This window comes from Haemorhous mexicanus, chromosome 1 (assembly GCF_027477595.1).
Source record: "Haemorhous mexicanus isolate bHaeMex1 chromosome 1, bHaeMex1.pri, whole genome shotgun sequence".
Lineage (NCBI taxonomy): Eukaryota > Metazoa > Chordata > Aves > Passeriformes > Fringillidae > Haemorhous > Haemorhous mexicanus.
This window is the reverse complement of record NC_082341.1, coordinates 148,014,571-148,028,117: the sequence shown is the minus strand read 5'-3', so window position 1 is coordinate 148,028,117 and position 13,547 is coordinate 148,014,571. Positions and strand designations below refer to the sequence as shown.

Genomic DNA, 13,547 nt, shown 5'->3' with positions numbered 1-13,547 from the left:
TGATTATAGGCATGAGGGATGAATTGCAGGCAGAGGGTAACTCAATCCCTCTCTCCCTGGAGGAGTCCTACTGGCAGCTTGAAGTGAGGTGCTGACCTTGGTTACTTTACCCTGTTTTTTTTCTCCTGCAAGCAACCACAAGAGAAACCTCAAGCGAAATTGTCCGAAACTCTCCTGGAGATTTGGAATTCAGTCCAACATGGGTGCTATTTGAACTTCATGAAATGAACATCTTAAATAAAAAGGTTTGCGGTGGTGTGCAGCTGTAAAATTGATTTCAAAGCCTTAACACGCCAGCTCATCAAGCACATTCATTAACTCTCAGCATGCTGGCAGTTTCAAAGATGCTACCCATGGCCAAGATCAGCCTGTTATCCCAAACACAGGCATTCATTTGCTGCTGTAGCCAGGAAACAGCTCCGAGTTTTATATTTATTCTCTCTTTCAGGGAAACAAAGACTTAATACTAAACTCATTTTACACACAAGCAACAGAAACATCAAGAAACTACAAGGTGGGACTGCTCTCTCCCTAATTTTAGCTGTCTGGAAATTGGGCATGTAACATAACTAAATGTTCAGAAAATTTCCATGATCCATAGAGGATCCTGGTCCAAAGTATTATTTGTTCCCACTCTTCCTACAGAATTAAGTGGTGTTTACACTGAAAAACCATTTTTTTTTAATTTCACACCCAACCCCACCTGACTCCAAACCACAGCTATTCAAGAGCCGTGAAGTCCACCAAACAGCAGTTGAGACTGGCACTGGACTGCTGGTACAACATGTCCAAGTGGGTCAGCATTTTGGATGCCCAGTCTCGTTTCTGGACATTTCTAGTCCAGCTGTCTGACCTGCACAAGGTCACTTGGGATGTATATTGCAGGGCATTTTACACTCAGGCTTGAGCTCTTCCCCCTTTTGGAAAATGAAACTGCTTCTATAGCCTTTATCTGTGCTCTCAGAAAACACACAAAAATTAATCCCAAGAAGTACCAAGCTTTTTGGAGGGCTTTTTTTTAGTATAACTGTTAAAAGAAATAAGAAAATTCAATTCAACAAGACACTCCATTTTCCTCCATCATCACAACATCTCTTCATAGATAACCTACTTGGTATGGGATTTGCCAGCAGTCAAACACAAGGAATGTCCTTTCTGCCACTTCCCACCTGGTTCTGACAAACTGCCCAGCAGCCCTGCCCACACCAGTGAGACCATCATAGAAGAGCACATGAAAAGGGCTGCAGCCTCAGATGTTCATCCAAAACACCAAGGCATTGGGAATAACATAAAAATGTCAGAACCATCCAATTCATGCTCTTTGGGACTATGCCCAGTTAGGTAAACTTCCCAGGAAAATATATTTGCAAAGCATTATCTATACAGTAAGGTCTAATCCCCATCACAATGTATAGCTGATGCCTTCCCACACAAGAATGCAATCCAGCAAGGACGTATTCCTGACATGTCACTACACATTCCCAGTTAGAACGAACATCAGCTCTCCCTGTCATGACCACATGGAAAGACAAGATGGAAAGCCACCACCCATCTCATCCCAAGTTAGCAGCTCCCAGTCAGTCTGCTTGGTCAATAAGGGTAACCCTTTCCTCCTCAGATGAGCTCCCTTTCTTGCTGTTAAAGACCTCTCAGGTCCTCTTTTTGGGAGGAATCCAAATCCAGTCAAACAGACAAACAAAAGAGAAAGAAAAAAAAAGGAAACATAACACATGCAGCCATTTGGCAGCTTGGACCCTGTGCTTTCCTGCCAAATTCTTAATCCCCCTTTCCACAGAGGTATACCAGCATCATGTACCCAGCAGCCCCTTTACTGTGGACCCCTCAAGCCTCTAGGCTTGAGTTTCCATGCCAGCTTCTCTAATGTGACACTGCCTTGGTTGGAAGTTGCACTGGGGCGGGCAGTTATGACTCAGGGTTACAGCTCAGAAGCATTAGCCCTGGGGCACTGAGATGTTAGCAGAATACACCCCAGTTTTCATAACTAACCCTTCTTGACCTCAGCCCCCTTTACTCCATACTGGTTTTCAATACACAGCTTCATAATTCAGAAAATGAGCACAGTTTTCTTCAAATGGGTCAAATTTATTAAGGAAAAGCATCCAAACCCTGGCAACATCTCCCCAGAGGAGCCATCTCTGCAGGACATGCTGCAGATCAGACATTGAAGATAAAAATACAGATAATACAAACCACCTCTGAGAGCAGCTTTTCCATGCATGTGAGTAAACCACCCATAGACACTGTTAACTTATGCGAGTAAACCACTTTAACTTAAGGAGGAAACAGCAGTACCAAACAAACCACTGATGCAAAACCTAAAAAAAAAAAGGCCAGAAAACACCTGGTTCAACTGAATATATGCAGTCTGCAACTGGATGCCCTCCATGAACACAGAGAATGGCACAGAATGACAGAATGGGTAAGGCTGGAAGGGACCACAGGGCCATACACACCACGCAGTCTGCAAAGGAGACTGTACAGATCCACAGGGATGCTGTGCTCTCTCCAGACACAGACGTGTCACCACTGAACGTGGCAAGCTGCCGGCTGGCCCAGACAACCCCGGGAGCTGCTGATGAAAAGCAGCTGGATCTTGAAGAGAAGTCTGCAAGGAGCTGAAGGGAGAGCAGACTGAACAATGTCACAATTTCCCCCCCCAGATTCATAACAGTGGCTCTGTGAGGATAGAACACTTCCAAACCTTTGTTCAAGTGCCTGGGTGCAAGGATGGAGCATGTAGAGATCACAGGGCAGAACCTGCTGCTCCGTCTCCACCTTCCTATGCAAGCACCCCTGTACACACTCATTGTCCCATGAAATTACTTTAAAGAAGCAAAAATGTCTGAAACAGGAGACAGCTCAAACAGATTTTTATCGCCACATCCTGCACATATCAAGTGAAATCAGAAAGAGGGAGGTGCAGCCCACAAAATAAATAAGCAATTAACCCTCACAGTGAAAGAGTCAACGTCTTGGCTTTGGGGAAGCGGGGGGAATGGAAGCTGGGGAAAAACTCATTAACACTGGGAAAATTAGTGAAACTATCAACAATGAAATGAAGCGGGTCACCTGCAGGACAGGAGAGCACAGGGGAGACGTGGGGGGAGACCAGCCATCTGCAGCTACAGCTGAGCTGACAACACCCAGGAGACACACGTGCAGGTCCAAATCACAGCAAAGAAATGAACTCTGTTAAAAGTTCATTTAGGGTAGGGCACAAATGCAGGCTGGGTGTAGAACTTGGCTGAGGAGGATGAGCAGAGTAACAGCTGAGCACTGCTCCACCCTGCACTCAGCATCTCCAGGCTGGCCAAGGAGGGTCCTAAATCCACACCAGTTTTGAGCTAAGGCATTGTCCCCACTTGAGCAGCCAGCCCTTGAGCTGCAGCAACCGGTTGGATTCGTGCATTGCTACTGCATCAAAGATGAGGCAAAGCACGGCCTAGAAGCCGTTCCAGGTGGGTTTAAACCCGCCGGTCTCATGCGGTGCCTGTTCGCGCTGGAGCTCGGTGGGCTCTGTTCACCCAATGTTCCTCACACTGCCCTCATCAAGGAGGGCTGAAGCTGCAATCACAGACCCCTCCTGGGACCGGCATTGACTCAGCTGGGCTACTGTCAAAGCTGGAGGAAGCAGGGACCTCACTTCCCCACTTCCCCACCAAGACAGCAGAGCCACAGCCCACACTTTTCCCTCTGTATCCTGGCCTCTGGGCTTTGCTTTTTTCGCCTCTTTGCAAGGTCGTTAGGTTTGACAAAGTTATCTTCTCCAGCTGGACAGAACTGCTTTTTCTCAGGGTTGATCAACTTGTGTCATGCAAACTACCCAGGGTGGAGGTAAACCAAGAAAAGGGGCATTCAGATGCTTCCTTTTATGTTTCACAGATCATTTGCATCCTTATTCTCTGCCTTTAGGGCAACTCTCAGTTGACTGAACACCTGCTTTTAGCTGCCGGGAAGCACGCAACAAACCTCCTTCTCCACCCACCCCCAATTCACACCCCTTCCGAGTACTTAACTGGTGTCACTGAGACTTGCAAAACCTTCCTCACTTCAGGCAGGCTGCTCATTTCATATTGGTGAAATGAGCAGCCTCATTGTCATCTCAAGATGGAGATGACAACATTCTCCTGCTTACCATGTCCCAGAATCCCAAAGCATCCCAGCTCAAGGAAATCCCAAACTCAAAGAAAGGACAGAAAAGCAGAGAAAGCTTCGTGGCTTTGCATTCCATGAGCCCTGAATATCCTTGCTGATATCCACAGTGACAGCCCAGCACAAAAATGTTTCCAAAAAATGGAGTGACAGAGAAAGAAAGCCAGATGGAGTGAACTTAATTGTGAAAAACCCAGAGAGATGTCCAGCAGTCAAGTAAAAATGAGGCTGTTCCCTGGAATCACCGATACTGAAAAAAGCATCCCCCCTTCTTAGACACAGCCCTTGCATTTCCTGCTAAATTGCTCATCCTTAACATCAATTCTCACAACTCCAAAGAATCAGTTTATTCCTGCTCTCTGCATGGAGAATCAAGGCACGGTTAAGAGCTAAGAGACCACTGGGAGAAGCAAGCATCAAATACAAGGGCACCGTGAGTCCCTGCAACATCATCTGGTCTCCAAGGCAGACAGACAGAAGGCAGGAGAGATATGTGTCAGGCTCAGGCAAAGGGCAGCAGTAACCACTCCATCTTTTCACTGTGACAGTTTCCCTTGCTATATAAAGGAGAGATTCCTCTCTCCAGGGTGGCAAAGAAAACACTCCAATTATCAGCAACACAGAAAAGCTAACAGTAAATTGCAGAGAAAACATTAAATAAATGAAGAATAACACACACACACACACACACACACACACACACACGCACACACATTTCCTTTGCCCAATTACAACTAAACAAGAGTGATGTACTACAGCAAATTATATTTGTTCTTTGACTTAAAGGTGACAGTCTTGACAATGGACCATCATCATTAATCATTATTTCTGAACAGACTGCCCCCAGAGAACAAATATACTGAGGGCATCAGCAGAAGCATAAGCATACCAAAAATCTTCCAGAGCTACCTCTGCTTAAGTACAACATCTTGTACATCTAAATTTCAACCAGTGTCAGTATTTATCCTCACTGCAGTAGGGATGAGCCAGCACAGGCTCAGCACTCTGCAAACACAAGCAGAACACATCTCCATCTCCAAGAACTAGGAGGGGAAGCAGAGGGGGTGGCCTAGCAGGCAGATGTCTCTGCAGGATTTCCCCTGGCTGAGAGATGCAGGGATATGCACAAAAGCTCTGGACGGAGATTCTAATCAACAGAGAGCTGACATGCAGGCCCCAGTTCTTCACAGAACCACACCTGGGGGATTCTGCAGCCAAGGTACCAGGATGTGGATGCTCCCTCTACAGGTGTCAGGTTCCCATGGGGAGATGGCAAGCATTGTTCCAAACCTTCCTGTGGCTGAAAAGCCACAAGCCACATCACTCAGAAAGCCAAAGAGCAGAGCAGCTCCAGGGCTGCTTCCCAGGAGCTTACAGTGCAGCCCAAGCAGCCTCACTAGGTCTTAGTGCAGCGGCTCCTGGGGCTGGAATAAACTCCTGAGGCTGGAATCTCTTGCTGATTCTCACTGGGGCTGCAACAGCCAGTGTGAGATGACCCAGTTGGACTGAAACCTTCTCAGCAATCATACCCTATCCTTCAGGAATGTACATATGCTGCCAGTCAGGGTGTATAAATGCCGAGAGCAGGCTCAGACAAGTGGCTCACAGATTTAAACTGTGTCCAGACCTTGAAGAAAATTTAAGGGCAGCTTAGGAGAGGCCAAGCTTTCATGCAGAGGCTTTGGACACCCGAAGCCACAAGAAGCACGCTGAACTCCAGTCCTCCTACACAGGGTACAGACATTACACATGCCTTGCAGACCCTACAACCAAACAAGCTGCCCCAGCTGTGCTGACAGTGCAGAGTAGCAGGTATTGTAGGGAATGATTCAATCCATTCAGATGCCTACAGCAGGTCAGGGTCAGGCACTTCTAAAAATACCCATTTCCCTCCAGCAACCTAAAAGGAGCCTGGGGGGGGCTGGATCAGTAGCAGGTAATTGCAGCAGAGTTCTCTAAACCCAGACTAGTCAAGTCACCTGCTGTGAAGCCCAAATCCAGCCAGAAACAAGATCTGTGTGATACACAAACCTCAACATATTCCAGATAGTCTCCAGCCCTTCTGAGATTCCCAAGCACAACAGCAGTTTACAATCCTCCCATCAGCCCTGAAGAGGCAAATACAGTGAAATCTGTACCAAAAGGAAATCTGGAGGATCAACAGAAGAGGTCTCACACAAAGGGTGCAGGGAAGACCCGGAGGGCTTCTATCTCCAGGCTTATGAGTGCTGAAAGACATCACCACTCACCTCATTTCCCAGGAAACCCTGCCAGGATCTGACCTTCCTTTGACACACTCCTCCCTTCTCCTTTCTGCAGTCAATCAAGACCTATGTAACATTACAACAAAAGAAATGTCAGCAAGCTCAATCTTGTCCCCTCCCTCCAACCAAAAACCTTCAATTGCTTTAATTTTTCAACATAAGGCTGCAATGGAAACCAGTTATATATAAATTATAGCTTTTATAAATATCAGCTTATGTATAAATTTAAATATTTATATATCTATTTAATACATATTAGTTATTTAAATATATCATATATACACACATATGTATAAATATATAAATTGGTGGAAGGATGGGGCCCCATGCAAGTGGCTGAAGCAGCAGCACATTCCTCTGCAGCCACCAAAGTTCAGACATCAGTGATGGAGCCCTACAGCCTGTCCCATGCTGGACTCCCATAATGATCCAGCAATGTGGCATGAAAATGCATGTCAGGGTCCTCTTGAGTTGTTCACTGCCAGCTCTAGAGCAATCCCTCAAACACTCCTAAGGAGTAATGGGAGGAAATACAGACAGGAGTGACAGGGAGCCTGGTGGCCCAGAGTGTGAGGAAAAGGAATGGAGGCAGCAGACTCCTGCTCCATGACCCAGAGCATCCCAGTGTCACCACAGACAGGATGTAGGCTTTTCCTCATGGCGACCTCCAGACATTGCTGAGCCCTCTCATCACAGCCCAAGGGTCACACAGGACAGCCAGGTGGACATCAGGCTGCTGTTCAGGTTCTCAGTGCTCTGCTGGGTGGTGGTCCTCATAGGCTGTTTTCTCCCACCATCCAGGTCCCCATCCTCTCCATCTCAGGCCACAGAGCCCTTGTTGGCACAACCAGTAATTCACACAGCCATATATCAAACAGCTTTCTATCACACAGGCTGCTGGTAATGGAAGTGTGAGGCAGAGGAGGGAAGGGGACCTTTATCACCATCAAAATCTCCTCATAGCTCAGCCTACTTAAACCCAACCACATTTGCACTGCTAAATTTGGGAGAGTATGAGAAGCATTCCCTCCTAATGGGAGGTGGGGGAGGGACAAGGCAGCTTCTGGCCTTCTTTAACTCCTGCCAAGTGCTCTGTAATTCAAAGTCCATGTCAGGGAAGCCACCCCTGGCTGAACAGCAATGGGCTAGACCCAGCAAACCTGGAGATCAGTGCCTTAACCCCTTCCAGTCAGCATCTGAACTTGCCTATTTTAAGAAAATTATTGAGTCAGGCTTTAGGAAACAGCTCCCACTGAAATAGGAGGTATCCAGTGGAGGGAATTCTGGACACCTCCACACATCAGCTTCAGACAGTGAGTTTGATGAACCTGCTCTGAAGGGATGCAGTGCTCAGCCTGGTACCAGATAGCAGCAATCCTCACCTTCAAACTCATTAAAGAAGCTGTGAATGACTATTTTTGGGTGCAAAACAGATGAACTACTCAGGAAAGATGGCATCAATATCTGCAGCAGGAAGGGGTCACCATTCCAGAGAAGCATTACCCTGACCTTCAGGACAGGCACCTATAAAGTTACCATCAGGCTTTGCTTTTGAGATCATAGGAACAATTAAACCTTTCTCTCCCTGTTGCTAGCAGGTACAGGAAGGAAACAAAGGTTACAGAAACCTTTCTGGACCTGTTCTCTATAAACACCATCAGCACCTGCACCCTTCTGCAGATGCCCAAAGAAATCTGCCCCTGGAAACACAATCCATGGAACATCTTGGGGGGCAAATGCGTTGCTGCCCACATCCAACAAATAAACATTTTAACTAATCCCAGAGGGCGCCAAGTCCAGTGGCATACATGGTGAGCCAGAAATTTTCCTCAGCATTCACACTGAAACATTCGAGGGAGCTTTTGAGGAATCCAGGCATGAGCCTGGGCAAGCGGCTGGAGACATTTCCCAAGCAATTCACACGCACGCAAAAAAACCCCCAAACAAATAAAAAAAACCAAACCAAACAAAACAAAACAAAAAACCCCGAAAACAAACAAAAAAACCCCCAATAACCTCGGCTTGTTTTCCGCAGAAGTGGGCATCAAACGTTCTGACATCAAGAAGGATGATTAAAGACAGCTGAGGTGCAGAAAAGATTAAAAGAACTAAATATGCCCAACCTGGCTAAGCAATGAGTAAGAAGAGACGTGATAAAAGACTCCAGGCATCTGAATGAAGGGAGTGGCGTGGCATTAAAGGACTGAATAAAATATCTTTCTGAGAAATGGATCCATCAACGATCTCTCAGGAGATAAGGTACAAGCCTCATTTTTTTAGGCATTTATAAAACCGGTCGCCAGAACTGAGGTTTTTGAGGAGAAATCCACATTGCCCCCAAGGGAACATACACCAAAGCTTTTTATCTCTGAAATGGGGTGCCAGGAACAACGACCTCGAGGCCACCAGGGAGCACAGGAAACTTGGGATGGGGCAAGCATTTCATACCACCTCACCCAAGAAGCAGAGATATGCCTTTTCACTGGAAAATTAAAATTTATAAACATACTTGATTTTTCACTTTTATTTTTATTCAGCAGCTCTAATCCATAATGCCTCAGAGTTAGGGGGGAAAAAAAAAGAAGGAAATAACCACCAACCTATTAAAATGAACAGTTCTAGGGATCTACAAGCACTAGAATTTTTTTTCACCACAATAAAGATACATGGCATAGTACCAAAGCACCAAGGAAGCAAGAGCCTGGATTGAGCTGGGCAGTGGTGCTCCTGGCAACTGCCAGCCCAGCAGCTCTCTAGACACAGCCAGACACAGAACACACATGGGCAAAGTGACAAAATCCTGGGAAGTTTTTCAGTACTTGGCTCTTATGAGATCATACCCTTCAGTCAAAGTATCTTCTGACCCTCTGAAACCCAGGGGCCTGATATACCTTATAAAGACCAGAAATGAGCCCTAAGGCCTGAGTAAACCACCCAGGAGGAGAGATAAACCTGTTATGCTGGCTTTGCCCCAAAAATCCATGCAATGCACACCTCACTATCAACTCTGTGATGCCAAACCAGTGGTTTCTGTGAAATCTCACATGATGTCCAGCCATAGGAGGGTCTTCTGGACATTTCCCCCTAGCACAGGGCAGTGCCCCCCAGGGAAGGAGCTTGACCAGGCCAAAACTATTTACTGAATGCAGATAAATGCACAGAGAGGTTTTTACCAACACAAGCTTATCAGTTCATCTGATGTGCCCTGGGACTGCAATTGACCCCAGAATGCTCTTTCAGGTGCTTCTGCCCTGAAATTGCTGATGCAACTCAGCCACCAGGGCTAGGATTTACAAGGCTTAGTGGTATCCCAGATTTGGGTACTTAGAGACTTCTTCTTCCCTAGCTGGGAAAAGCCAGAAGACATTTTTTGCGGTGTAATTTTAAATCACTGTTAAATTCACACAATGGCCAAGTATCCTGTCCCAGCTGCCCCTGACTCCCTGACCTAGTGAGCTAAGGCAGGGTAGTTGAATCTAAGAGGAAACTAGATAGGAAAAAACACAAAAGGTGAGTAATTTTCTTCTAATTAATTCCCTAAACCAGTTCAGTGGGGCTCAGGCAAGTACTAGAAATCTTTCCCCTTTTGGCATGAGCGAGATCAGCTGAACTGCAACATGTGACTGCAATCCAAGGCAACCTTTGTTTGCAAGACCAAGACTGGATCTTTTTAATTTTATTTTTTTCCCCCTTTCCCACAGCAACCTCTTAAGTCTGCAACTGCCTTTCTCCATGGGAACAGGAGATCCACCGTTAATTGACCAGTGAGTTTTATTGCAGAATTGAAACAGGATGTTCACAGAGGATTTTATTGTGGATTTTTTAATAATTGGGACATTTTAGTAGGCAGTGTATCTTCTTGCTTTATGCTTGCTTGTTTCTTTGGGAGGCTGAAGTACAAAACCAGGCTGCCAGATTCATTTTATATACTGAAGAAACATGATTTTGTTCTACCCAACTGTAAAAAGAGAACATAAAAAGACCCGTTCAAAGTGGAGGAAATTCTGCTCCTTATGTTTGGGATGAAAAGGGAAAATTAAAACATCTAAGATAGATTATTATACCTTCCATCAAACCTTCATCTTCCCACATCAGCTGCTTCCATTACTGCAGCAACACTGATCCTGGAGATTACCTGGCTCAGGATACCACTGTCACACAGAATTAAAGGTTTGCAGGCTGTATTTGGACAACTCCCTCCTTTCCTTTTGATGTTAATTTTGGGTATCCCTGCTCAGGCCATGACTGCAGTTTTACTCTTTTTACTCTGCTCTCATCATGCATTCAGACTGATAGCCAGACCTGGCAGCTCACAGCAGGTGTGGCAGGAGGGCACAGCCCCTCTATGACCCACAACTCATCCTTCCAGGAACGACTTTGGAGTCTGGAAAAGGGAATGTAAAATTTTGACTTGTGCAATTCCCACTACAGGGAGTGGAGGTTATTTTTTCCCCATTCAGAGAGTTAATAAGAAACAACTCTCTCTCAATACAGAGATTAGTTTCTACTCAGAAGAGTGGGCTGGGGAGATAGTCCATGTGTTAAAAAAAAAATGCAGAGAGCTCCCACAGGAAGAGCCCCAGGAGGAGCTGTGTCCTGGGAAGCAGCCAGTTCTCCATGTCCTTCCCAAGAAATACATTTCTCATCCTGACACATGCATTTTGGTACACCCACTCCCACTCAGCAGAGTCTTTGCCGGCATCTATTTCCCCTGGATATTTTACAAATGCTTATCCAGAGCTTCCCATTCTCACTCTCTCATATGGCAGTAACTGCTATACTACTTCTGCTCCAGTTTTGAAAAGGTGTGAGAGAGAAATGAGTGTTTTTCATGTTTCAGAAAGATGGGAACCTCTGTTTGAGCGGGCAGCAGCTCCTCTGCTGAAGGAAAGGGGATGGATGCACTTGCCCTATACACAAAGCTCTTGGAGAGGGAATGGAGCAGGATGTAAGTGCCTGGACTGCTGCTGGTAGTCTGGAAAGAGTTACTGCTGGGCTGGGGTGAAGAATGCAAGTGACGCAGCAGCATCCTGCAGGGAGAGAAGGGAAAACGTAAAAAAAAAAAAAAAAAAAAAAAAAAAGCCTTACAAAACCTCCAGCTCTTTGGCTGAGGTTCAGGATGACTACACTTTTACTGTAAGTGTTTAGTAACTCAGACTCACATAACCCTCTCTGCCCACTTGGGGCCACGAGATGCAGCTTAGAAGCTACAAGAAATGCTTCACACACACACACACACACACACACACACACACACACACACACATACACACACAGAGCCAATTCCTGTCCAAGGGAGGACAAAAAGCCTTTAACAAATTAAGCTGCGTTTCCCATTTAAGTAGAGCTCCATTGCTATTTATTTAACAATTTTAAAGTGTTATTTTAGCCTTCCTGGTTTTTGTGTGTTGAGAGATTGTTCCTGGGACAGGAGCCAAAGTTGCTTAGAGCAACCCGGCAGCTGGAGAGGGAGGGAAAGGCAGGACAGAAGAGAGAAGGAGGAAGATGCCAGAGTGAGCTTCACTGTGGTCACAGCAGCCCCCAGCCACAGAGCTGGGGGAGGAGAACAGAAAACTGGGGACAATGATGGGGAAGAAGCACTGGGGTGGAGAGCTGTGTGCGCTCTGTCACCATTCGGTGGCTGTTGAGGTTCCCTGCTTTCAGCACCCTCAACAAGCGTGCAGGGAGATGAGCAGGTGAAAGCAAAGCTCTGGCAGTCCTGCACACACCAGCATCCACCCCAGCAAAGTGCCTCACAGCTCTCTGCGGGTACCATCCAGGAGAGGTGCTGATCCTGCCTGCGAGTTGCTTTTACAGGAAAACTGACCAGAGGATGGATGACCCACTTGGTCACAAATGCTGTTTGGTATCCACCTGCTCAGAATGCCCTGGCAGTACCAACAGCCCTGGAACAAATGCATCAAGGTAAAAACAACATTAAACATTTCCTGCAGCTGTCAGATAAGTCCCACTCAGACCTACATCCTCTTGCCATGACTATACTTCCAGACTGGCTTCCAAGAACACCTCTTTGCATGAAGAAATACTAGTCTGTGAAGTCACCAAAGCCAAGATTTCATCCTTACACATAATTATATTCACCACTGCCATTACCATAATAGATCTGTTCCTTGAAAAAGGACTTCTAAAGAGAAAGTTAGTTGTTATTAATTGGTCTTCCTTAAAAACATTTTAAAAATCCTTTGTGCCAATGTTTTTGCAGTCCTACCCTTTACCCTGTCCTCTGAAGTCCAGCAGTTGCTAGACTCTCCACTTCCTCACTTAGAGCTGATGCTGTTGAATCACCTATACAGCACCCTGGGGTTTCAGGAATGCAGTTCAGAGCCTTCAGCATCACCCAAACCACCAAAGATGGGTTTTCTGTATGTCTAAAGACACATCTCTGAGATGCCACTACAACTTTGTTGACTCTACTGAAGAGCTCTGCAGCTCCACTATCAGCAGTCCTGCTACACCAGCCTTGCCACCAGTCAGCTTCATGTGGTAGCCACCCCTTCATCTGGTGATATTATATGGAACTGTCTGGGGATTTGACTTCTTCCCAGAGTAAGCCCCAGCCTACCAGACTGGAGAAGGCAAAAGGCAATGATTAGTAAACTACTAGTTCTCTTCTTCACTTTCTCTGTACGCATCCTAAGACAAATTACCATGCTTCTTTTATTCTTTAAGGAACCGAGATCAGCACAAGCCAGATTCAGCAACAACGTCAAACATGTCACAAGCAAACATACTAAGCTGCCTTTTTTTTTTTTTTTTTTTTTTTTTTTTTTTTTTTTTTTTTTTTCCTTCAGGGGAATATTAGCATTAACAAGACTGGAACTGAAGTCTACATCTTCCTAGCAAGGCTCACATCTATATCCTCCAAGACTGTGGACAAAGACACTGTGCTTTGAGCTGTACAGAGATGCAGAACGGCAAAGGAACCCTGCAAACCACAGGGGAAAGCTCTGCAGCCTACAAAAATCAGCCAGGCATATCCTGTAGGTCTGTCTATCTATGATCTTCCTCTTCAAGGCACTTCTATATCCTCCAGTGATTTCAAAACCAGCACATACTGTTTCAGCTTTGATGCTCTGTTTTCTCATTATC

General features: G+C 45.9%; 1 long non-coding RNA gene across 14 annotated transcripts in view; it reads right to left on the bottom strand.

Annotated features, from left to right (window-relative positions):
• Positions 1 to 13,547, bottom strand: part of LOC132337933 (uncharacterized) — a 131,086-nt gene that overhangs the window by 65,149 nt on the left and 52,390 nt on the right. For all 14 annotated transcript variants that reach the window (XR_009489309.1, XR_009489303.1, XR_009489300.1 and 11 more), the window contains one exon: positions 6,423 to 6,503. This is a non-coding gene — a long non-coding RNA (uncharacterized LOC132337933). The remainder of the gene's footprint in view (positions 1 to 6,422; positions 6,504 to 13,547) is intronic.